The following is a 23,575-nucleotide window of genomic DNA, read 5'->3' as shown; positions in this document are numbered from 1 at the left end:
ACTCAACAAGCAAAGAGTAGCAGCAGCAACAACAACAAAAACAAAACGACCAACAACAACACACTCTGGAGAGGACGGCAGTGGAGGCGGAGACTAGGAACGGGAATCTGACTTCCAGAGTTGCCATGCTATATTAAGATGTCCAGTTTTTAACAAAAAAATTGCATGGTGTGCAGAGAAGCAGGAAAAGATGGGCCATACATAAAAAAATAAGTTGACTGTAATTGTTCTTGTCCCTAATAGCATATTAGACTTATTGTATCAAAACTTTGAATCAGCTGTTACAACTATATTCAAGGATCTTAGAAAATTGATTTCCAAAGAATTAAAGGAAAGTGTGAAAATAACATCTCAGCAAATAGAGAATATCAATAAAGAGGTAGAAATTATAAAACAAGAGTCAAACAGAAATGCTGGAGTTGCAAAGTATATTACTTGAAATGAAAAATTCTCTAAAAGAGCTCAAAAGACAAACTGTCAGGAGAATCTGTGAACTTGAAGATAGGTCAGTTGATTGAGATTATCCAAGTTGAGGAACAAAAGAAAAAAATTAAGAAAAATGAACAGTCTAAGATACCTGTGGGTAGGCACCAAGTCTACCAACACTTGCATAATGAAAGTCCCAGAAGGAGATGAGAAGAGAAACAGATAGAAAAAATATTTAAAGAAATAATGGCTTAAAATTTCTCAAATTTGTTGAAAAATATTGATCAATACATCCAAGAAACTAAATGATCTTCAAGAAGAGTAAGCACAGAGAGATTCACAAACAGATACATCAACCTGTCAAAGGTTAAAGACAGAGAGAGGATTTGAAAGCAGCAAGAGAAAAATGACTCATACAAGGGACCCAGAATAAGGTTAACAGCTAATTATCTAAGATTAACAGCTAATTATCAGAAACTATGGAAGCCAGAAAGCAGTGAGAAGACCTTCATATCCACTAGGATGTGTATAATAAAAAAAGATAGAAAATGTTGGTAAGGATGTGGATAAATTGGAAATATAAAATAGCTGTAGACACTCTGGAAAACAAATAGGTAGTTTCTCAAATGATTAAACCTTGAGTTACTTTATGACCCTGCAATCTACTCCTAGATATATATACATGCCCAAGAGAAATCAAAACATGTATTCATGTAAAATTTTATAAATTAATTTTTATAGCAGCATTATTCATAGTAGCCCCAAATGAGAAACACCTCAAGTGTCCATCAGCTAAATGAATTTTAAATGTGGTATAGCCATACAGTCGGAGAAGGCAATGGCACCCCAGTCCAGTACTCTTGCCTAGAAAATCCCATGGATGGAGGAGCCTGGTGGGCTGCAGTCCATGGGGTCGCTAGGAGTTGGACACGACTGAGCAACTTCACTTTCACTTTTCACTTTCATGCATTGGAGGAGGAAATGGCAACCCACTCCAGAATTCTTGCCTGGAGAATCCCAGGGACGGGGGAGCCTGGTGGGCTGCCGTCTATGGGGTCGCACAGAGTCGGACACGACTGAAGTGACTTAGCAGCAGCAGCAGCATAGCCATGTAGTAGAATATAATTCAGCCTTAGAAAAAGATGAACATGGATGCCATAACATGGATGAACTTTGAAAACATAAACCCAAGTGAAAGAAGTCAGTCACAAAAGACCACATATTATATGATTCCATTTATATGGAATGACCAGAATCAGCAAATCTATATAGAAAGTGCTGTGAAAGTGCACATCGCTCAGTTGTGTTCAACTCTTTAGGACCCCATGGACTATACAGTCCACGGAATTCTCCAGGCCAGAATACTGGAGTGGGTAGACTTTCCCTTCTCTAGGGGATCTTCCCAACTGAGGGATCGAACCCAGGTCTCCCGCACTGAAGGCAGATTCTTTACCCGCTGAGCCACAAGGGAAGCCCAAGTTTACCAGAGTGGGTGGCCTATCCCTTTTCCAGCGGATCTTCCCAACCCAGGAATCAATCCGGGGTCTCCTGTGTTGCAGGCAGATTCTTTACAAACTGAGCTATCAGGGAAGCCCAAATCTATAGAGACAGAATGTAAATTTGTGGTTGCCAGAGGCTAGAGGTGGGGTAAGTATGGAGGAAACTGGGAAGTGCCTGCTAATGGTACAGGATTTCTTTTTCAAGTGATGAAAATGTTTTAAAAGTGATTATATTATTGGTTGTATAATTTATGGATATCTAAGTGCTCTGAATTATATATTATAAATGAGTGACTTGTACGGTATGTTAATTATATTTAGTAAAGTTGTTAATTAAGAAAAGAAAAAAAAAAAGCTCCCTTAAAGGATAAAGGGGAAAAAAGGTGAGCATGGGAAATGTCTCTAACTAGACTACCATATTCCTAGTTCTACGACTAAAGGAAGAAGACAAGATGGGTATCTGTGGACAGTTATCACACTCTGCCACATGTTCCATCCTAGCCATGTTATGCTCTCTGATAGCCTTCATGTGTGCAGAACCAGGCAGAACTTCTCCAGGATATCCCTTTGCAGGGCTGGGGGACTATGCCACATTGTTAGCAAATCTGGCCATTTCCCAGAAGGTCCTAATCCACTCTATGGCAACTCACTTAGCGCTGAGTTTAATTTTCTGAGATAGATTTCTTTTTATTCAAAATGAAAAAGATATGACCAAATCTAGTATGACATCTCCTTTAGCCTATTACTAACTTCCTGGCCTATGTAAAATTACTCCAAGTTTCTAAGGTTTTCAACCACATGCCCACAGGTAACTGATGTCAAATTCTCGATTTCTTGCCATCCCACACCCCACACCATCAATGATCTTCCACCTGAAAGTGAGTTCTTTAATATTCCATAGGGGTTGGGAGGACCTCCAGCTTAACCAAAAAGACAAGGGCCTTCACCATCACATTATCACTAGGGCCTGAGGGTTCTTATTATAGGAAGATCTAAAATCTCTTATTTCCAGTGGTGGGTCCTTCTGTAATCATTGATACACTCATAAAAGGAAATTTCAGTTCAGTTCAGTTGCTGAGTTGTGTCCGTCTCTCTGTGACCCCATGGACTGCAGCACGCCAGGCTTCCCTGTCCATCACTAACTTCCAGAACTTGCTCAAACTCATGTCCATTGAGTCAGTGATGCCATCCAACCATCTCATCCTCTGTTGTCCCCTTCTCCTCTTGCCTTCAATCATTCCCAGCATCAGGGGCTTTTCCAATGAGTCAGTTCTTTGCATCAGGTGGCCAAAGTATTGGAGTTTCAGCTTCAGCATCAGTCCTTCCAATTAATATTCAAGACTGATTTCCTTTTGGATTGACTGGTTGGATCTCCTTGAAGTCCAAGGGACTCTCAAGAGTCTTCTCCAACACCACAGCTCAAAAGCATCAATTCTTTGGTGCTCAACTTTCTTTACAGTCCAACTCTCACATCCATACATGACTACTGAAAAGACCATAGCTTTGACTAGATGGACCTTTGTCAGCAAAGTAACATCTCTGCTTTTTAATAGTCTGTCTAGGTTGGTCATAGCTTTTCTTCCAAGCAGCAAGCATCTTTTAATTTCATGGCTGCAGTCACCATCTTCAGTGATTTTGGAGCCCAAGAAAATACAGATTCTCACTGTTTCCATTGTTTCCCCATCTATTTGCCATGAAGTGATGGGACCAGATGTCATGATCTTTGTTTTTTGAATGTTGAATTTTAAGTCAGGTTTTTCACTCTTCTCTTTTATTTTCATCAAGAGGCTCTTTAGTTCCTCTTCACTTTCTGCCATAAGGGTGGTGTCATCTGCATATGTGAGGTTTTTGATATTTTCCACAGCAATCCTGATTTCAGCTTGTGTTTCATCCAGCCCAACATTTTGCATGATGTATTCTGCATATAAGTTAAATAAGCAGGATGACAATATACAGCCTTGATATACTCCTTTCCCAAACTGGAACCAGTCTGTTGTTCCGTGTCTGGTTCTAACTGTTGCTTCTTGACCTGCATTCATATTTCTCAGGGCTTCCCTGATAGCTCACTATGTAAAGAATCTGCCTGCAATGCAGGAGACCCTGGTTCAATTCCTGGGTCAGAAAGATCCACTGGAGAAGGGATAGGCTTCCACTGGAGAAGGGATAGGCTACCCACTCCAGTATTCTGGCCTGGAGAATTTCATGGATTGTATAGTCCATGGGGTTGCAAAGAGTTGGACACGACAGAGTGACTTTCAGTTTCACTCACAGATTTCTCAGGAGGCAGGGCTCCTCCTGAACCCAGGTCTCCTGCATTGCAGGCAGATTCTTTACCAGCTGAGCCACAAGGGAAGCTCAAAAGGAAATTTAATAGGTGTCAAATAAAAGCTTGTTGATCTCTTGAGTCATCTCATCATAGAATTGATGAAAATTTAGCCTAAAAAGACGTGAAATTGTGCTTAAAACCCACAGTACAGGGTGGCCTAGGGGGCATCACCAAGGTTCCTCAGCTTTCCCATTTGGTATATGATGATGTTATTTTTGAAGTGTTGGAGCATCTTCAGATAAATGCTAATACAGAGGAAATGGGTTTAGCATCTGAGTATCTAAAAGTGGCAGGAGTTGAGAGAAAAGCCTTTTCTCCTTAGGCAGGCCTCTGCAACACGGGGGAGGCTTTCCTTAGCAAACTCAGGGAAAGAGCAGTTCAGTTCAGTTCAGTTCAGTTGCTCAGTCGTGTCTGACTCTTTGTGACCCCATGAACCGCAGCACGCCAGGCCTCCCTGTCCATCACCAACTCCCAGACTCCACCCAAACCCATGTCCATTGAGTCGGTGATGCCATCCAACCATCTCATCCTCTGTCGTCCCCTTCTCCCCCTGCCCTCAATCTTTCTCAGCATCAGGGTCTTTTCCAATTATAGGGGATAGGAAGTCAAGAAACACCTGGAGTAACAGGCAAATTTGGCCTTGGAGTACAGAATGAAGCAGGGCAAAATCTAATAGAGTTCTACCAAGAGAATGCACTGGTCATAGCAAACACCCTCTTCCAACAACACAAGAGAAGTCTCTACACAGGAACATCACCAGACGGTTGACACTGAAATCAGATTGATTATATTCTTTGCAGCCAAAGATGGAGAAGCTCTATACAGTCAGCAAAAACAAGACCTGGAGCTGACTGTAGCTCAGATCATGAACTCCTTATTGCCAAATTCAGACTGAAAATGAAGAAAGTGGAGAAAAGCACTAGACCATTCAGGTATGACCTAAATCAAATCTCTTATGACTATTCAGGGAAAGAGCAAAGAGAAGGAAAACCAAAGAGAGGGACAAGCTTGTGACTCAACAAATATCCTTTTTTTTGTTTTTAATTGGAGGATAATTGCTTTACAACATTGTGTTGGCCTCTGCCATACATCAACATGAATCGGCCACATTCATATACATATACATTCATATACATATGTCCCTCCCTCCCGAGGCGCCCCCCCACCCCCATCTCCCACCCCATCCCACCCCTCTAAGTTGTCAGAGAACACCAGGCTGAGCTCCCTGTGTCACACAGCAAATTCCCACTTGCTATCTATTTTACATATAGTAATGTATACGTTTCCATGCTATTTTCTCAGTTTGTCCCACCCTTTCCTTCCCTTACTGTGGCCACAAGTCTGTTCTCTATGTCAGCATCTCCATTGCTCCCCTGCAAATAGGTTCATCAGTACCATCATTCTAGATTCTATACACATGCGTTAATATACAATATACAAAGTAAGTCAGGAACAGATATCCTCTTCCCTACATATTTTCTCTCTCTTCTTACTTGAGCAAAGTTAAAATTAAGTTTCCTTGCTGAGAAGGTTTTTCCAAAGTGTTAGGTTAACATGGTCCGTAATTGGGATACATGTGTCCATGTTAAATCTCACAAAATCAAGAAGTGGCTGGATTCAAACTAAAGTAAATGTGATATATAAAGGTCTTTAGTGGTCTTTAACCCAGACCATAATGAGATTCCCTTGAACACAAACTAGAACAGTTCAATAAACTCATACTGTGGTGTAAAGTCCACTGGCATTCCGTATTCCAGCAGATCCAGGGTGGGCTTTTCTTTTCTCTGCTTCTTAAATTCTTTATTTTACTAATGACCTCTGTACTCATTAGAAGCTGTTGTTAACACATTACAATGGCATTTATGAAGCATCAAGGGGGTAGAGATTTGTCCCATATTCACTCTTTTCATTCCTAAGGCTTATGCTCAGGCTTTCCTTCATGCCAGTTCACTTTCCAGAACACTCTGGTATTTTGGCAACAACACAGTCAGGACCAGCTTATCAGAAATACAGCTTGTGCCATCACACAGGTCTCTGTGCTTAGAAGGACCTCACATTTAGAAGGACCCCACACTTGGAAGGGTCCTGCACTTGGTTAATGTTCTTCTGACACTGCCTTGAAACTCCTAGTAATTTTTGATGAAGGGACCACAATTTTGTACTTGGCTCTGCAAATTATGTAGCTGGTACTGAAGTCTAAACCAAACTGAACTGAATACTTGGGATTTCAGATCTCAGCTTTGATCCTTCTTAGCTTTGTGATCTTGGATGAGTTTCTTAACCTTGCTCAATTTTATTTTCTTCCATTGTTAAATGTAGAAAGAATAATATCTGTCTCACAGAGTTGTTAAAGGAATTAAATGAGATAGAAAACATACCGGTGCCCGAGACATGGTTCTAATAACTAACTCTTTAGTTCAGTTCAGTTCAGTCACTTAGTCGTGTCCAACTCTTTGCAACCCCATGAATCGCAGCACGCCAGGCCTCCCTGTCCATCACCAACTCCTGGAGTTCACTCAGACTCACGTCCATCAAGTCGGTGATGCCATCCAGCCATCTCATCCTCTGTCGTCCCCTTCTCCTCCTGCCCCCAATCCCTCCCAGCATCAGAGTCTTTTCCAATGAGTCAACTCTTCACATAAGGTGGCCAAAGTACTGGAGTTTCAGCTTTAGCATCATTCCTTCCAAAGAACACCCAGGGCTGATCTCCTTTAGAATGGACCGGTTGGATCACCTTGCAGTCCAAGGGACTCTCAAGAGTCTTTTCCAACACCACAGTTCAAAAGCATCAATTCTTGGGGCTCAGCTTTCTTCACAGTCCAACTCTCACATCCATACATGACCACTGGAAAAACCATAGTCTTGACTAGATGGACCTTTGTTGGCAAAGTAATGTCTCTGCTTTTGAATATGCTATCTAGGTTAGTCATAACTTTCCTTCCAAGGAGTAAGCGTCTTTTAATTTCATGGCTGCAATCACCATCTGCAGTGATTTTGGAGCCCAGAAAAATAAAGTCTGACACTGTTTCCACTGTTTCCCCATCTATTTGCCATGAAGTGATGGGACCAGATGCCATGATCTTTGTTTTCTGAATGTTGGGCTTTAAGTCAACTTTTTCACTCTCTTCTTTCACTTTCATCAAGAGGCTTTTTAGTTCCTCTTCACTTTCTGCCAGAAGGGTGGTGTAATCTGCATATCTGTGGTTATTGATATTTTTCCCGGCAATCTTAGTTCATCACTTATCCTTATTAATTGCTTATCCCAAGTACTATGCCTGGCAGTTTACATAAATCAGGTCACTGTTCCTCAACCATAGCAGATCAGATAGCACACCCTGGTTTGCACTTACAGGTTTTGTAGTCAATGTCTATTCCCATTGGCCCAGCATCTGTGCAGGTTGGTTGGTGATCATAGTGTCTGAATGTTCTACATGGTCAAGTTTAATGTTTTTCCTTCTGTCCCCTAAGTTCCTCTATCCTCAAGGAGTTACTAATTGAGTGAGAGTGATCAAGTACATATAGACCTGGCTACCTGGCTGCTGCACAAGGCCATGTGCCCAACTTTACCTGCCAAACACATGCACCTAAGCTGCTGATAGTTGCCCTTTCAGGTGTTCAGGCTGTTGATCAAGTTTTTCCCTCATCTGGAGGCTCTTCCCTACTCTTGTCTTCATCACTCTACCCAATTCCTCATTTTCCTTCAAGACTCAACTGAATTGCCTCACCCCTCAAAAAGGGCCCTTCTCTGATACTCTGGATATTTGTAGCTCTCTCACAACACTTCTTGCATAAATTCTAATTGGTGGCTTTCTAGGTCTAAAAGATCGTTGATGAGAAAAGATGACATATTGTTCATCTGGGTGTCCCCAGCACTTAGGAAAACATGCCTGACACATAACTACAGTTTATTAAGCAATTGATGCAGGGTGCTATTTTCCAAGGAATACCAAATTCTATTTGTTCAAAGGAGAGACAGTTGTACTCAACTAATGGATGGAAGCTTCATAGAGGAGGTAGTCTGCACGTTAGAAAGACTAAATGAAATAAGTAGGATTAGGGATAGAGGCGGGAAATCATTCTCAACAGAAAGAACAGCTTGAGCAGAAGTACAGGTAGAGAAAAGCTGAAGACAAAGCTTGTTTAGAGAACAGCAGGTAGACCATTGGGCCTGGGGCTCAGGAGTTTCATTAAGTAAAAAATCCCAAGTTCAAATATTTATTGGAATCAGGCTTATAGCATAAGAAATAAATAAAACATGGCCACATGCAGAGGAGAAAGGACTGTGGTAAACTGGAAAATACACCCTATTTAAAGGAAGGTGGCTATTGGACTTTTCAATTTTCCCAGATAGTATGGAAATTCAGAGGTGTGAAGTATTTCTTTAACTTTTCATTTAAAAATAATTTTAGACTTACAGAAAAACTGAAAAATTAATATGGAGTTCATGTACAAGCTTTACCCAGCTTTCACTAATGTTAATGACTTATAGACTCATAGTATAATGATTAAAAACTACAAAATTAAGATTGCTATTAGAGTACTATTGAAACTGTAGTGCTTATTCAGATTTTCCAGTTTTTCTCCAATGGCCTTTTTTCTGTTCCAGGATCTGATTTCTAGTAGTTGTGTTTCTTTGGTCTCCTCTAATCTGGGACAGTTCTTCAATCTTTTCTTATCTTTCATGATCTTGACAGTTTGAATGATTACTGTTCAGTTATTTCATAAAGTTTCTGTCAATATGTGTTGGATCTTTTCTCATGGTTAAGGTGAGATGATGAACTTTTGTCAAAATGCTACAGAAGCAACACTGTGTCTTTTTTCAGTGCATCATATCAAGGGTACATGATGTCAATATGTCTTAGTACTGATGATGTCCACTTTGATCATTTGGTAAAGGCAATATCTGCCGTGTTTTTCCGTTGAAAAATAACCATCTTTTCCAATGTCAGTGATAAATATTTTGGAGATATTCTGGGGGCTCTATAAGTGCCTCATACTTTCTCAAACCTTTGTCCACTGATTTTAACATCCACCAGTGGATCTTGCCTATAGCAATGATTACAGTGATGTTTCCCTAGTGGTGATTTTGTGTTTCCCTCATTCATTCTACTTTTATTGGTTAGAATTGTTCTGTCAGGAAAACTGCTCCCTATTCCCCCATTTAATTATTTATTTAATTATTTAATTTCTATTAGTATGGACTAATCTATATGATTTTATTTCATGGTATAAAGTATAATCAATGCTATCATTATCATTTTGTTGCTCACACTGCCTAGATTTGGCCACTGGGATCTTGTCAACATTAGTTCCTATATCCTTTTGACTTGCTCCCATCTTTTTGTGAGCACTTCCTTATTTTCTGATACTATATAATCTTCCAGGCCCATCTTGTATTTTCTTTGCTCCAGGCCTGGAATCAACCACATCTTCAGGGAGCTCTGTTTGTTTTTTTTTTACCACTGGAGAATAAATATGTTGGCTTTCAAATGTAGACTACAAATTCAAACATTGTGGATGTATACCTAGTTCATAGTCTTTCACTGTGTGATGTCTGATGCAGAAGATCAGTTAGCTCAAAGCAGGAGTGAAGGTTTGGGTCTGGGTAAGAAATGTCTTGAATGTCCAGTGAGGAGTTTGGAATCCATGCGTCCAGGGCATGAGGTTCTCTGGACAGTTTTTGAGTAGAAATGTGATATACTTTTAAGATATACTTTGGGGAGATAAACAGGAAGACTTGCAAACAGAAGTTTCTAGAAGAAAAAAAAAGGAATATTTAAACATATAGCTGAGAAAAGAAGAGAAGCTAAAGGCAAAGGAGAAAAGGAAAGATATACTTATTTCAATGCAGAGTTCCAAAGAATAGCAAGAAGAGATAAGAATGCCTTCCTCAGTGATCAATGCAAAGAAATAGAGGAAAACAATAGAATGGGAAAGACGAGAGATCTCTTCGAGAAAATTAGAGATATCAAGGGAACATTTCATGCAAAGATGGGCTCAATAAAGGACAGAAATGGTATGGAGCTAACAGAAACAGAAGATATTAAAAAGATGTGGCAGGAATACACAGACCAACTATACAAAAAATATCTTCATGACCCAGATAATCACAATGGTGTGATCACTCATCTAGAGCCAGACATCCTGGAATGTGAAGTCAAATGGGCCTTAGAAAGCATCACTATGAACAAATTGAGTGGAGGTGATGGAATTCCATTTGAGCTATTTCAAATCCTAAAAGATGATGCTGTAAAAGTGCTGCACTCAATGTGCCAGCAATTTTGGAAAACGTAGCAGTGGCCACAGGACTGGAAAAGGTCAGTTTTCATTCCAATCCTAAAGAAGGGCAATGCCAAAGAATGCTCAAACCACTGCACAATTGCACTCATCCTACACGCTAGCAAAGTAATGCTCAAAATTCTCCAAGCCAGGCTTCAACAGTGCATGAACCATGAACTTTCAGATGTTCAAGCTGGATTTAGAAAAGGCAGAGGAACCAGAGATCAAATTGCCAACATCTGTTGGATCATAGAAAAAGCAAGAGAATTCCAGAAAAACATCTTCTTCTGCTTTATTGATTATGCCAAAGCCTTTGATTGTGTAGATCACAACAAACTGGAAAATTCTTCAAGAGATGGGAATACCAGACCACCTGACCTGCCTCCTGAGAAATCTGTATGCAGGTCAAGAAGCAATAGTTAGGACTAGTCATGGAACAACAGACTGGTTCCAAATTGGGAAAGGAGTGCGTCAAGGCTGTATATTGTCTCCCTGATTAACTTATATGCAGAGTACATCATGCGAAATGCTGGGATGGATGAAGCACAAGCTGGAATCAGGATTGCCAGGAGAAACATCAATAACTTCAGATATGCAGATGACACCACCCTTACAGCAGAAAGCGAAGAGGAACTAAAGAGCCTCGTGATGAAAGTGAAAGAGGAGAGTGAAAAAGCTGACTTAAAACTCAACATTCAAAAAACAAAGATCATGGTATCTGGTCCCATCACTTCATGGCAAATAAATGGGGAAACAATGGAAACAGTGAGAGTCTGTATTTTCTTGGGCTCCAAAATCACTGCAGATGGTGACTGCAGCCATGAAATTAAAAGATGCTTGCTGCTTGGAAGAAAAGCTATGACCAACCTAGACAGCCTATTAAAAAGCAGAGACATTATTTTGCTGACAAAGGTCCATCTAGTCAAAGCTATGGTCTTTGCAGTAGTCATGTATGGAAGTGAGAGTTGGACTATAAAGAAAACTGAGCACCAAAGAATTGATGCTTTTGAACTGTGGTGTTGGAGAAGACTCTTGAGAGTCCCTTGGACTTCAAGGAGATCAAACCAGTCAATCCTAAAGGAAATCAGTCCTGAATATTCATTGGAAGGACTGATGCTAAAGCTGAAACTCCAATAGTTTGGCCACCTGATGCAAAGAACTGACTCATTGGAAAAGACCCTGATGCTGAAAAAGACTGAAGGCAAGAGAAGAAGGGGACGATAAAGGATGAGATGGTTGAATGGCTTGATGGACATGAGTTTGAGCCAGCTCCAGGAGTTGGTGATGGACAGGGAAGCCTGGTGTGCTGCAGTCCATGGGGTCGGAAAGAATTGGATGCAACTAAGTGACTGAACTGAACTGAACTGATAAAATTCTTTTTTTTTAATTAATGTGGTAAAATTATAAATTAGAGATGCTCTCTGCTTTCCCTCATGCTGGAGATCCTTTCTCTTGTTCTCCAAATCAAATATCCTTATGTATCAAGGTCTCCTTCTCCAGAAAGTTTCCTGACTCCCAGAATTTATCCTTCCTTCTCAGGTACCCTTGGCCCAGGTTGGCTGGTACCTCCTTTGTACATGTATTCCATTCTGCCCTGTATGCTAGGGCTTTGTTTGAATGCTTGTCTTGCTGGGCTGGAAGAAGCACAAGCTGGAATCAAGATTTCTGCGAGAAGTATCAGTAACCTCAGATATGCAGATGACATCACCCTTATGGCAGAAAGTGAAGAAGAACTAAAGAGCCTCTTGATGAAAGTGAAAGAGGAGAATGAAAAAGTTGGCTTAAAGCTCAACATTCAGAAAACTAAGATCATGACATCCAGTTCCATCACTTCTTGGCAAATAGATGGGGAAACAGTGGAAACAGTGTCAGACTTTATTTTTCTGGGCTCCAAAATCACTACAGATGGTGACTGCAGCCATGAAATTAAAAGATGCTTATTCCTTGGAAGGAAAGTTATGACCAACTTAGACAGCATATTAAAAAGCAGAGACATTACTTTGTCAACAAAGGTCCGTCTAGTCGAGGCTATGGTTTTTCCAGTGGTCATGTATGGATGTGAGAGTTGGACTATAAAGAAAGCTGAGTGCGGAAGAATTTATGCTTTTGAACTGTGGTGTTGGAAAAGACTCTTGAGAGTCCCTTGGACTGCAAGGTGATCCAACCAGTCCATCCTAAAGGAGATCAGTCCTGGGTGTTCATTGGAAGGACTGATGTTGAAGCTGAAACCCCAATGCTTTGGCCCCCTATGTGAAAACTGACTCATTGGAAAAGACCTTGATGCTGGGAAAGATTGAGGGCAGGAGGAGAAGGGGACGACAGAGGATCAGATGGTTGGATAGCATCATCGACTCAAACATGAGTTTGAGTAAACTCTGGGAGTTGGTGATGGACAGGAAGCCTGGGGTGCTGTGGTTCATGGGGTCGCAAAGAGTCGGACATGACTGAGAGACTGAACTGAACTGAACTGAAGTTCCTCACTTGGTTACTAACTTCTTGCAGACAAGGAAGGTCTTAGTCATCTTTATCTCTTCTCTGGGCCTAACATCGTTCTTCTCACCCAGGAGAGATGCTCAACTCAGAAGTGAACTGGTTATAGGAACCATTTATAATTCACTTTGGGATTCTGGATAAATAAAAGCAAAACGCAAGGGTATGCAAATTTCTTTAAAGTCATGCGATTTTCAGTTGAAATTGCACTGTCTGAGAAATTACTCCAGCTGAACGTGTGAGGCAGCACATGTGATGGAGAACACAACAGTAAGATAATGCAAGACACACAGAGGCACGCACACAGAATTTCTGAGCCCATAGTATGTCCTTTCTTACGATGAATACTAGTCAGGTGTGTACTTAATACTGAGGGAGTTTAATAATAAAAGGATATTTCTTATGGCAGAGACAAATGCTGTCTTGAATCATCTATCTGGAAGGCACCTCTTAGGACTACCCTAAGCTTTTTGAAAACATGGTCAGAATGACCTTCCCTTTGTGAAAAAGAACATTCCTAAAGGCCTTGATAGGAGTGAACTCTGTGTTAATCATGTTTCCTCTTTAGAGCTGTGCTGCTACAGAGATAGCTTTTCCCTCAAAGCATAAATAAAAGCTATGCTTCAAGTGCAGAAAACATTTAAAAAACAAATTTCACCCCCAAAAATTTAAAGAAGAGAATTGACTATAGTCAACAAGGCAATTACCCTACAGAAAATAGGGTTCTGTGATGTTTGTCAAGGAGGGGGCATAAAGGTTTACGGCCTCTGCCAGCCTCCTTCCCCGGACTCCTGCTGGATTCGCCATCCTCACTTCTGGCAGCAGCTACCTGTGTGACAGTTGACACCTTGAGTCAGGAAGGAAGGGAGAGAAAAAAGGAGGCAGAGGCAAGGGAGGAGGAATGCCCAAATATAGCACTATTGACTGTTTCCTTTTTCACCAGGCAGCATCTGCCAGCCAGCATAGCATCAGGAAGAGAGGCAAGATTGTAAAGAAGGGCAGGTCAAAGGGATGCAGAGCAAGAAAATGCCAAAGAACAAGAGGTTAGATGTGAGGCCTGTGAAGAAAGTAACCCTCAGCAATATGGGAACTGGGGGAGCAGAGGAAATGATTCAAGTGCGTAAACAAAGCATCCCACCCAAGAGACTGGAGTGGAATAGTGTTTTTGTCAGACTAACGCCAAGTCCCCTCGTTCTGCTCCTAATTGCAGTGACTTCCCCTCTCTCCTGTCTCCTTTGTCAGCTGCATTCATTTGGATCAGGAGTGCCATTCATTGGCCCTGGAGAAGGGAAAGAATGGGGGGAAATGCAGATGTTGACTCTCTGCTTTTGAATTCCTAAAAATATGTTCTAAATTTCTATCAGAGACTAAATCTTGGCTTCAGTGACTCAGAGTTAAGGTCCTGGCAGAGATATTAGACATACATTAAGAATGTAGTACTCAAACATGGTCCAGGTGGCATGGTAGAGGAACAATATAGGAGGAAAAATAGGAACAAAAGAGGATTTTTCACAGCTCTCTGACTCCTGCACACATACAGGAAGACGTTTGCCTTGCTCCTGGGAGCGCTAAGGGGGTGATGGAGTGAAGGTCAGCGGATCCCAAGGGGCTTTTAACTGGGATGAGGGCTGGAGTGTGTGGACATGGTAATCTGATGCAAGAGAGTGACTGAGGACACTTGGCTATAACCAGAGGCCATCTGGTGTGATGTCCAAAGACCAGATGGTACAAGCTACATCTCAGTGATCAGTGAACACCAGGCCACTCCTTCCCACTGGTTACTGGCCTCAGCCTACCCCCAGCTTAGAATGTCTGTGGAGAAAGGGAGACATGGACCTTGATTAACTTAGGTCTGTAAAATTATCAAATAAAGTGAGTTATGTTTTAGCATACTTGATAACTTGAGTTTCAGAAATTTTACCTGCTACATAATTGTGAAGCTAAATACAATGCTAATATATTAAACTTACAATTAGGAGGTTAATTTTATGTCTAATTTCAGAGTATAAAAGGCAATAGAGTTCTCTTGAAGGTTAGTAGAACCTTCTTTTTTCATTCTGGGTCTGTTTGTATGTATGTATGTGTATATGTGTGTATTCCAACCAGGGAAGGCCCCTACCCTTCACCCCCAGGTTATCTTATTTCAAGTAGTTTTTCCAATGTGTTGGGTCATGCCTAATTAGATAAGAACTTTTTCTTTAGCCTCATGTGTTTAGAAGTCCACATCATCTAAGGTCAAGCCTCGAATGAAAAGAACAGAGAAGTGATGCAGTTATACTGACTTCAGAGCAGATGGCTGTTTTCTGGAGGGAAATGGTGCATAAAACACACAAACAATGAAATACTTGAGAGAGAAATTCTCCACGGCAGTCGTGGCTATAAAATCAACACAAAGCAACTAGTTCCCAGGACTGGTGCAATGTTGAGAAGCATTAGGGGGAAATAAGAGATACCCATGCCCTGATGAGGCATCCTACCTGGACTTGGAAGAGAAAGGACATGGGATGGGGTGCATATCATACACACAAATCTTGGATTGTAGACCCAGTTATGGATAAAGTAAGCTTATTTTTCTGTAAATGAAGTTAATACTTATATTGTGCTGTGTTTAGTTGCTCAGTTGTGTCCGACTCTCTGCAGCCCCATGGACTGTAGCCCACCAGTCTCCTCTGTCCACAGGATTTCCCAGGCAATAATACTGGAGTGAGTTGCCATTTCCTTCTCCAGGGGATCTTCCTAACCCAAGAATTAAACCCATGTTTCCTGAGTCTCCTGCATTGGCAGATGGATTCTTTACCCCTAGTGCCACCTGGGAATACTTATAATAAACTCTCTTTATTCCAGACAGTAGAAACTTAACTTCAGTCATTTAAGAGTTCTGGCTTTCTTTATGAAAGAAAGCTTTTAACTTTGAGGCTTTTATCATGCCCATGAATGAAGGTTAGGGTAGGGGAAGCATCTCATCTAAACTGCCATCACTCTTGACTAGCGCAGCTACTTAGATGGAATGTGGACACTTACTGTTTACTGCTGACCAGCAGTGTGTGGGCTATATTACAGCAACTTTGGGTCTGGCTCATGGAGAGGAGACTTGCAGGCTATATATAGTCCATGGGGTTGCAAAGAGTTGGACATGACTGAGAAACTAACACTCACTTTCACTGGGTCAGCTAACTGGGGACCATCCTGGGCACACAAGACAATCTTGACAGTTCCATGTTTTTCTAGCACTACACCTGGTAGGGCCAATTCACAGCCATTTGTCACTTCCATGGCACTCTTGAGAACACAAGAATCATTCCAGATCCCCAGCACTACCCCCAACCCCTTCCATTCATAGCTCTACCCTGAGAATTTTTCAAACTCATCTGCCAGGGCAGAGTAGACAGTCATATTTCCCTGGTTTTTGCCTTCAGACTCTTGAGAGTCCCTTGGACTGCAAGGAGATCCAACCAGTCCATTCTGAAGGAGATCAGCCCTGGGATTTCTTTGGAAGGAATGATGCTAAAGCTGAAACTCCAGTACTTTGGCCACCTCGTTCGAAGAGTTGACTCATTGGAAAAGACTCTGATGCTGGGAGGGATTGGGGGCAGGATGAGAAGGGGACGACAGAGGATGAGTTGGCTGGATGGGATCACTGACTCGATGGACATGAGTCTGAGTGAACTCCGGGAGTTGGTGATGGACAGGGAGGCCTGGCGTGCTGTGATTCATGGGGTCGCAAAGAGTCAGACACGACTGAGCGACTGAACTGAAGGGTCTCCTTGGGAAAGTAAACAGTTTTCCTCTGTACTACTATTCCCAAATGTATCTGGAGTTTCTGCTATGGCACATTCTTTCTACTTCATCCTAGGAAAGGATCAGAGTTCAGACCTTTTTCATCAAGGACTCATCACCTCTAGTTAGTCTGCATGCATACATGCTCAGTCACTCATTTGTGTCCAGTTCTTTGTGACCCCATGGACTGTAGCCCACCAAGCTCCTCTGTCCATGGGATTTTCCAGGCTAGAATACTGGAGAGGGTTACCATTGCCTTCTCCAGGGGATCTTCCCGACCCAAGGGTAGAACCCCCATCTCCTGTGTCTCCTGCATTGGCAGGCAGGTTCTTTACCACTGAGCCACCTGGGACGGCATCTACTTAGTCTACTCTCTCTTTCCCTGGCTGGTGGAAGGGGTGAGGGGAAAACTTAGCCTGGAGGATGGGGAGCAGCATGGATGGGAAAGCTTCTTTATTATTACTCATCACTTCTTTTCCCACATCTATTGTACATGCTTTAATTCTTTCTGTTCTCTTGAGGCCAAGATGTTAAAAACCTAAAAGCTAATAATTGACTCCTTTTGTGGCATTTGCTTTATGCAGAGTCATTCCTGGCTTGCGGCAGTGATGCTAATTCATTGGCAGAAGGATTATAACGTTAAAGGAAAAGTGAAAAGCTTTGTATAGCATCACTTGATACTAAACGAGGACTGGTTTCAGGACTCCTGCATATAGTAAAATCTATAGGACTTTATATAAAATGGCCCTTACGTAGTATTTGCATATAGCCTGTGCACATCCTCCCATTTACTCTGTCATCTCCAGGACACTTATAATACCTAATATAATGTAAATGCTACACAAATAGTTGCCAGCATACAGAAAATTCAAGTGTTGCTTTTTGGAACTTTCTGGAATTTTTTTTCCAAATATTTTTGATGCCCAGCTGGTTGAATTTACATATGTGGAACTCATGGATAGGGAGGACTTTCTGTAGTTCTATAATCTAGCTACACATATAACGACTTTGTTTCCCCAGCCCAGATCTAAGATTAGTCACAACCCATAGAGAATGTTGAAAAAAATCAGACAATATGGTGTAAAGACCTAGCAGCTGGATTAACTGTGGGCTCTGCTTAGGTGAGCTTACCTTAGATTCTTCAGTTCATTCTCCAGTCGTCTTCTTGCAGAGGCTCTAGTTAGTATATCTTAGAGACTGTGACTTTATCAACCAGAAGTCATGCAATAGTGAATTCAGCCTTTCTCTTGTCTCGTCCCACTTTGCTTCCTCCTCTTTCCCTTTTTTCTTCCCACCTCCGCTTTTCTCAGTCCACTCTGCTCTGACCATCCTCTCTCCCCAGTGGGGAGTCCAGAGGACGTGATTCCAGAATCCGTGCAGGAGGCGACTCTTTGCCTCATTACTAGAATGACTGTGTGTCTTGCTTGAATCTGTGGCCCCAGCATCTTATCCAGATAGCATCTCCCTTTACCTTCAATCATGTTCAGATATGAATGATGAACTATATGGCTGCTCTAGTTATTAGAGACCAGCTCATTCTCAAAAACATTTGGCCTCCACAGAGAAGAACTGTTCAAATGCAATGAGGATTTAAATGAATACAAATATACAATTTAGGGTGTATCAAAAGAGTCCCCATAGAACTAGTAATATACAAACTGAGAGGGTCCAAGAGAAGCCTGGGTTAAGTCCCAGCAGAATCCAGAAGGTTAAGTCAGAACTGGGAAACCTTGGTTATGATGTTGAAGTGGGAGGGTCAAAGGCAGCAGGCTGGGCCTTGGAGTCCTGCTCTGAGGCACGTGGATCTAGCTGGGAGTTTTTGGGGGGTGAGTTGGGGTAGAGGCAAAAGAACAGAATGTTGGAGTATCTTCCAGTCTAAAACCTTAACAAATGGCAGGTCATGCAGGGAGAAAGCTGGAGCAGAAACAAGGAGCTCAAGAGAGATGCTGGCCAATGAGCCGTGTCTTTCCAGTTGGTAGTGAGGGGAAATTTAAATCAGGCTTTGCCCTGCTCTTTTAAAAAAATATATTTTATATTATTATTTTAAAATTTTTATTTATGTATTTTTGGCTGCGCTGGGTCTTCGTTGCTGCGTGCAGACTTTCTGTAACTGGATCGAGAAGAGGCTGCTCTCTAGTTGTGGTGTGCAGGCTTCTCATTGCGGTGGCTTCTCCTGTGCAGAGCTCAAGCTGTAAGTGCACAGACTTCAGTGGCTGTGGAACGAGGGCTCCGTAGTTGTCACACATGGACTAAGTTGCCCTGAGGCATGTGGGATCTTCCCGGACCGGGGATCTAACTCACATCCCCTGCACTGGCAGTTCAGTTCACTTCAGTCTCTCAGTCATATCCAACTTTTTGCAACCCCAGGGACTGCAGCATGCCAGGCCTTCCTGTCCATCACCAACTCCTGGAGTTTACTCACACTCGTGTCCATTGAGTTGGTGATGCCATACAGTCATCTCATCCTCTGTCGTCCCCTTCTCCTCCCACCTTCAATCTTTCCCAGCATCAGGGGTTTTGCAAATGAGTCAGTTCTTCGCATCAGGTGGCCAAAGTATTGGAGTTTCAGCTTCAACATCAGTCCTTCCAATGAATATTCAGGACTGATTTCCTTTAGGATGGACTGGTTGGATCTCCTTGCTGAGATCGAACCAGCCAACTAAAGAGGCTCTTTAGTTCTTTGCTTTCTGCCACAAGGGTGGTGTCATCTGCATATCTGAGGTTATTGATATTTCTCCCAGTAATCTTGATTCCAGCTTGTGCTTCATCCTGCCCAGCATTTCACATGATGTACTCTGCATGTAAGTTAAATAAGCAGGGTGACAATATACAGCCTTGATGTACTACTTTCCCAAATTGGAAACAGTCTGTTGTTCCATGTCCAGTTTTAACTGTTGGTTCCTGACCTGCATACAGATGTCTCAGGAGGCAGGTCAGGTGGTCTGGTATTCCCATCTCTTTTAGAATTTTCCACACTTTGTTGTGATCCACACAGGCAGATTCTTAAGCACTGGATCACCAGGGGGTTCTGCTTTGCTCTTAAAAAGAGCCCCCTCTTCTCTGTTGGGTAGACTTTGAGAAATTGTCTTTCATGAAAACAAGTGTCTTGTTTAAGACATGTCTTCCATAGAAGCTACTTTATGTAGTTTAAATAATTCCTGGAGTAAGAACCACTTTCTAATCATGGCATGTTATTATTTTTATGAAAGAGGGAGAATAATAACAAAAACATGTGTTTACTTCAGCAGCACATATACTAAAAATGGGAAAAATAAAATTATATATTTTAAAAACTGAAACTTTCATTAACACTTGTGAACAATGATTACAATCAATACCTTAGCTGAAAAGCATAGATTTGAACCCAAATTATAGCAAAATCTGGAATCCTGACTTTGATAGCTGGTGTACCTTTCCAGGGGCTCTCCTGGTGGCTCAGACAATAAAGAATTCACCTGCTATGTGGGACATCTGGGTTCAATCCCTAAGTTGGGAAGATCCCGTAGATAAGGGAAGAGCTACCCACTCCAGTATTCTGGCCTGGAGAATTCCATGGATAGAGGATGGCAGGCTACAGTCCATGGGGTTGCAAAGGAGAAAAGGGAAGATATATCCATCTGAATGCAGAGTTTCAAAGAATAGCAAGGAGAGATAAGAAAGCCTTCCTCAGTGATCAATGCAAAGAAATAGAGGAAAATAATAGAATTGGGAAGACTAGAGACCTCTTCAAGAAAAATAGAGATACCAAGGGAACATTTCATGCAAAGATGGGCACAATAAAGGACAGAAATGGTATGGACCTAACAGAAGCAGAAGATATTAAGAAGATGTGGCAAGAATACACAGAAAACTATACAAAAAAGATCCTAATGACCCCAATAACCACAATGGTGTGATCACCTACCTAGAGCCAAACATCCTGGAATGTGAAGTCAAGTGGGCCTTAAGAAGCATCACTATGAACAAAGCTAGTGGAGGTGATAAAATTCCAGTTGAGCTGTTTCAAATCCTAAAAGATGATGCTGCCAAAGTGCTGCACTCAATATGCCAGCAATTTTGGAAAATGCTGCAGTGGCCACAGGACTGGAAAAGGTCAGTTTTCATTCTAATCCTAAAGAAGGGCAATGCCAAAGAATACTCAAACTACCACACAATTGCACTCATCTCACATGCTAGCAAAGTAATGCTCAAAATTCTCCAAGCCAGGCTTCAACAGTACATGAACTGTGAACTTCCAGATGTTCAAGCTGGATTTAGAAAAGGCAGAGGAACCAGAGATCAAATTGCCAACATCTGTTGGATCATAGAAAAAGCAAGAGAATTCCAGAAAAACATCTGCTTCATTGATTACGCTAAAGCCTTTGATTGTGTGGATCACAACAAACTGGAAAATTCTGAAAGAGCTGGGAATACCAGACCACCTGACCTACCTCCTGAGAAATCTGTATGCAGGTCAAGAAGCAACAGTTAGAACTGGATGTGGAACAATGAACTGGTTCCAAATTGGGAAAGGAGTACATCAAGAGTGTATATTGTCACCTTGCTTATTTAACTTATATGCAGAGTACGTCATGTGAAATGCTGGACTGGATGAAGCACAAGCTGGAATCAAGATTGCCAGGGGAAGTATCAGTAACCTCAGATATGCAGATGACACCACCCTTATGGCAGAAAGTGAAGAAACTTTTGACGAAAGTGAAAGAAGAGAGTGAAAGCTCTAACTTAAAACTCAACATTCAAAAAACTAAGATCATGGCATCTGGCCCCATCACTTCATGGCAAATAGATGGGGAAACAATGGAAACAGTGACAGACTTTATTTTCTTGGGCTCCAAAATCACTGCAGATGGTGACTGCAGCCATGAAATTAAAAGATGCTTGCTCCTTGGAACAAAAGCTATGACCAACCTAGACAGCATATTAAAAAGCAGAGACATTACTTTACCAACAAAGGTCTGTCTAGTCAAAGCTATGGTTTTTCCAGTAGTCATGTATAAATGTGAGAGTTGGACCATAAAGAAAGCTGAGCGCTGGATGAAGTGATCTTCGTTTTTTGAATGTTGAGTTTTAAGCCAGCTTTTTCACTCTCCTTTTTTGAACTGTGGTGTTGGAGAAGACTCTTGAGAGTCCCGTGGACTGTAAGGAGATTGAACCAGTCCATGCTGAATATTCATTGAAAGGACTGATGCTAAACCTGAAGCTCCAGTACTTTGGCCACCTGATGCAAAGAACTGATTTATTGGAAAAGACCCTGATGCTGGTAAGATTGAAAGCAGAAGGAGAACAGGACGACAGAGGATGACATGGTTTGATAGTATTACTGACTCAATGAGCATGAGTTTGAGCAAGCTCTGGGGGTTGTTGATAGATAGGGAAGCCTGGTGTGCTGCAGTCCATGGGGTCGCAAAGAGTGGAACATGGTTGAGCAATGGAACCGACCTAAATGATACCTTTCCAGTCATATTTAGCCTAAACTAATTGGGAGGTGGCAATCTGGCAGGGCCCTGAGCAATGGAGACTTTCAGCTTGGAATAAAAACTTTAGAAAATCCACAAAGTGAATCATAACGGATTTTCTGTGTGTTAAGTTCATTATCTTTCAGGTTAAGGGCTCAATACAGAATATACAAAGGAAATTAATACTATTAAAACCATTAAAGAATTTGTCATAGTTTTATTAAAAACAGGGACTTGATCAGTATTGGGGAGCTTGTTTTGTGGCATCATTTCTTTTCTTGGCCGAATGGCACATCTTTTGAGGAGCAGAATAAGATGTATTTGGTACACTCAGCCTGCAACTATGGAATTGTGAAACTGACCAGGAAGACTGTTGAGGGAACTGATTTGGATTAGCCAAGATTCAAATAGAGTCATAGTCAGATGACGAAGTAGAGACTCAGTTCAGTTCAGTTCAGTTCAGTAGCTCAGTCATGTCTCTTTGTGACCCCATGAATTGCAGCACGCCAGGCTTCCCTGTCCATCACCAACTCCTGGAGTTCATTCAAACTCACGTCCATCGAGTTGGTGATGCCATCCAGCCATCTCATCCTCTGTCATCCCCTTCTCCTCCTGCCCCCAATCCCTCCCAGCATCAGAGTCTTTTCCAATGAGTCAACTCTTCGCATGAGGTGGCCAAAGTACTGGAGTTTCAGCTTTAGCATCATTCCTTCCAAAGAACACCCAGGACTGATATCCTTTAGAATGGACTGGTTGGATCTCCTTGACGTACAAGGGACTCTCAAGAGTCTTCTCCAACACCACAGTTCAAAAGCATCAATTCTTCGGTGCTCAGCTTTCTTCACAGTCCAACTCTCACATCAATACATGGCTGCTGCTGCTGCTGCTGCTAAGTCACTTCAGTCGTGTACAACTCTGTGCGACCCCATAGACGGCAGCCCACCAGGCTCTCCCATCCCCAGGCTCTCCCATCCCTGGGATTCTCCAGGCAAGAACACTGGAGTGGGTTGCCATTTCCTTCTCCAATGCATGACTACTTGTCACTAAATAATCAATGCTTCTAGAATCTGGTAAAAACACTCTTAATGACGTAGTTTTTTTGTGTGTTTTGTTTGTTTTTTAAACACAAAGATGATCCTGCTAGACATGTAAAGAAAAAGGAAAAAGAAACTATGAGATTGTAGCTCAAACTTTGAGCATAAAAATCTGGGTGAGCATAAGAATCATCAGAAAGTGAAAGTGAAAATCGCTTAGTAGTGTTTGACTCTTTGCAACCCCATGGCCTATACAGTCCATGGAATTCTCTAGGCCAGAATAGTGGA

The 23,575-nt window shown here is 41.8% G+C and overlaps 1 long non-coding RNA gene across 4 annotated transcripts in view; it reads left to right on the top strand.

Annotated features, from left to right (window-relative positions):
• Positions 1-23,575, top strand: part of LOC129621574 (uncharacterized) — a 63,812-nt gene that overhangs the window by 2,939 nt on the left and 37,298 nt on the right. For 3 of the 4 annotated variants that reach the window (XR_008699457.1, XR_008699455.1, XR_008699458.1), the window contains exon 2: positions 5,052-5,183. This is a non-coding gene — a long non-coding RNA (uncharacterized LOC129621574). Of the gene's footprint in view, positions 1-5,051; positions 5,184-18,896; positions 18,989-23,575 lie in introns of all 4 variants that reach the window. The other variant, XR_008699456.1, reaches the window with a different exon arrangement.

The sequence above is a fragment of the Bubalus kerabau genome, chromosome 10, assembly GCF_029407905.1.
Source record: "Bubalus kerabau isolate K-KA32 ecotype Philippines breed swamp buffalo chromosome 10, PCC_UOA_SB_1v2, whole genome shotgun sequence".
In the NCBI taxonomy this organism is placed as follows: domain Eukaryota; kingdom Metazoa; phylum Chordata; class Mammalia; order Artiodactyla; family Bovidae; genus Bubalus; species Bubalus kerabau.
This window is presented reverse-complemented; position numbering and strand designations above follow the sequence as displayed.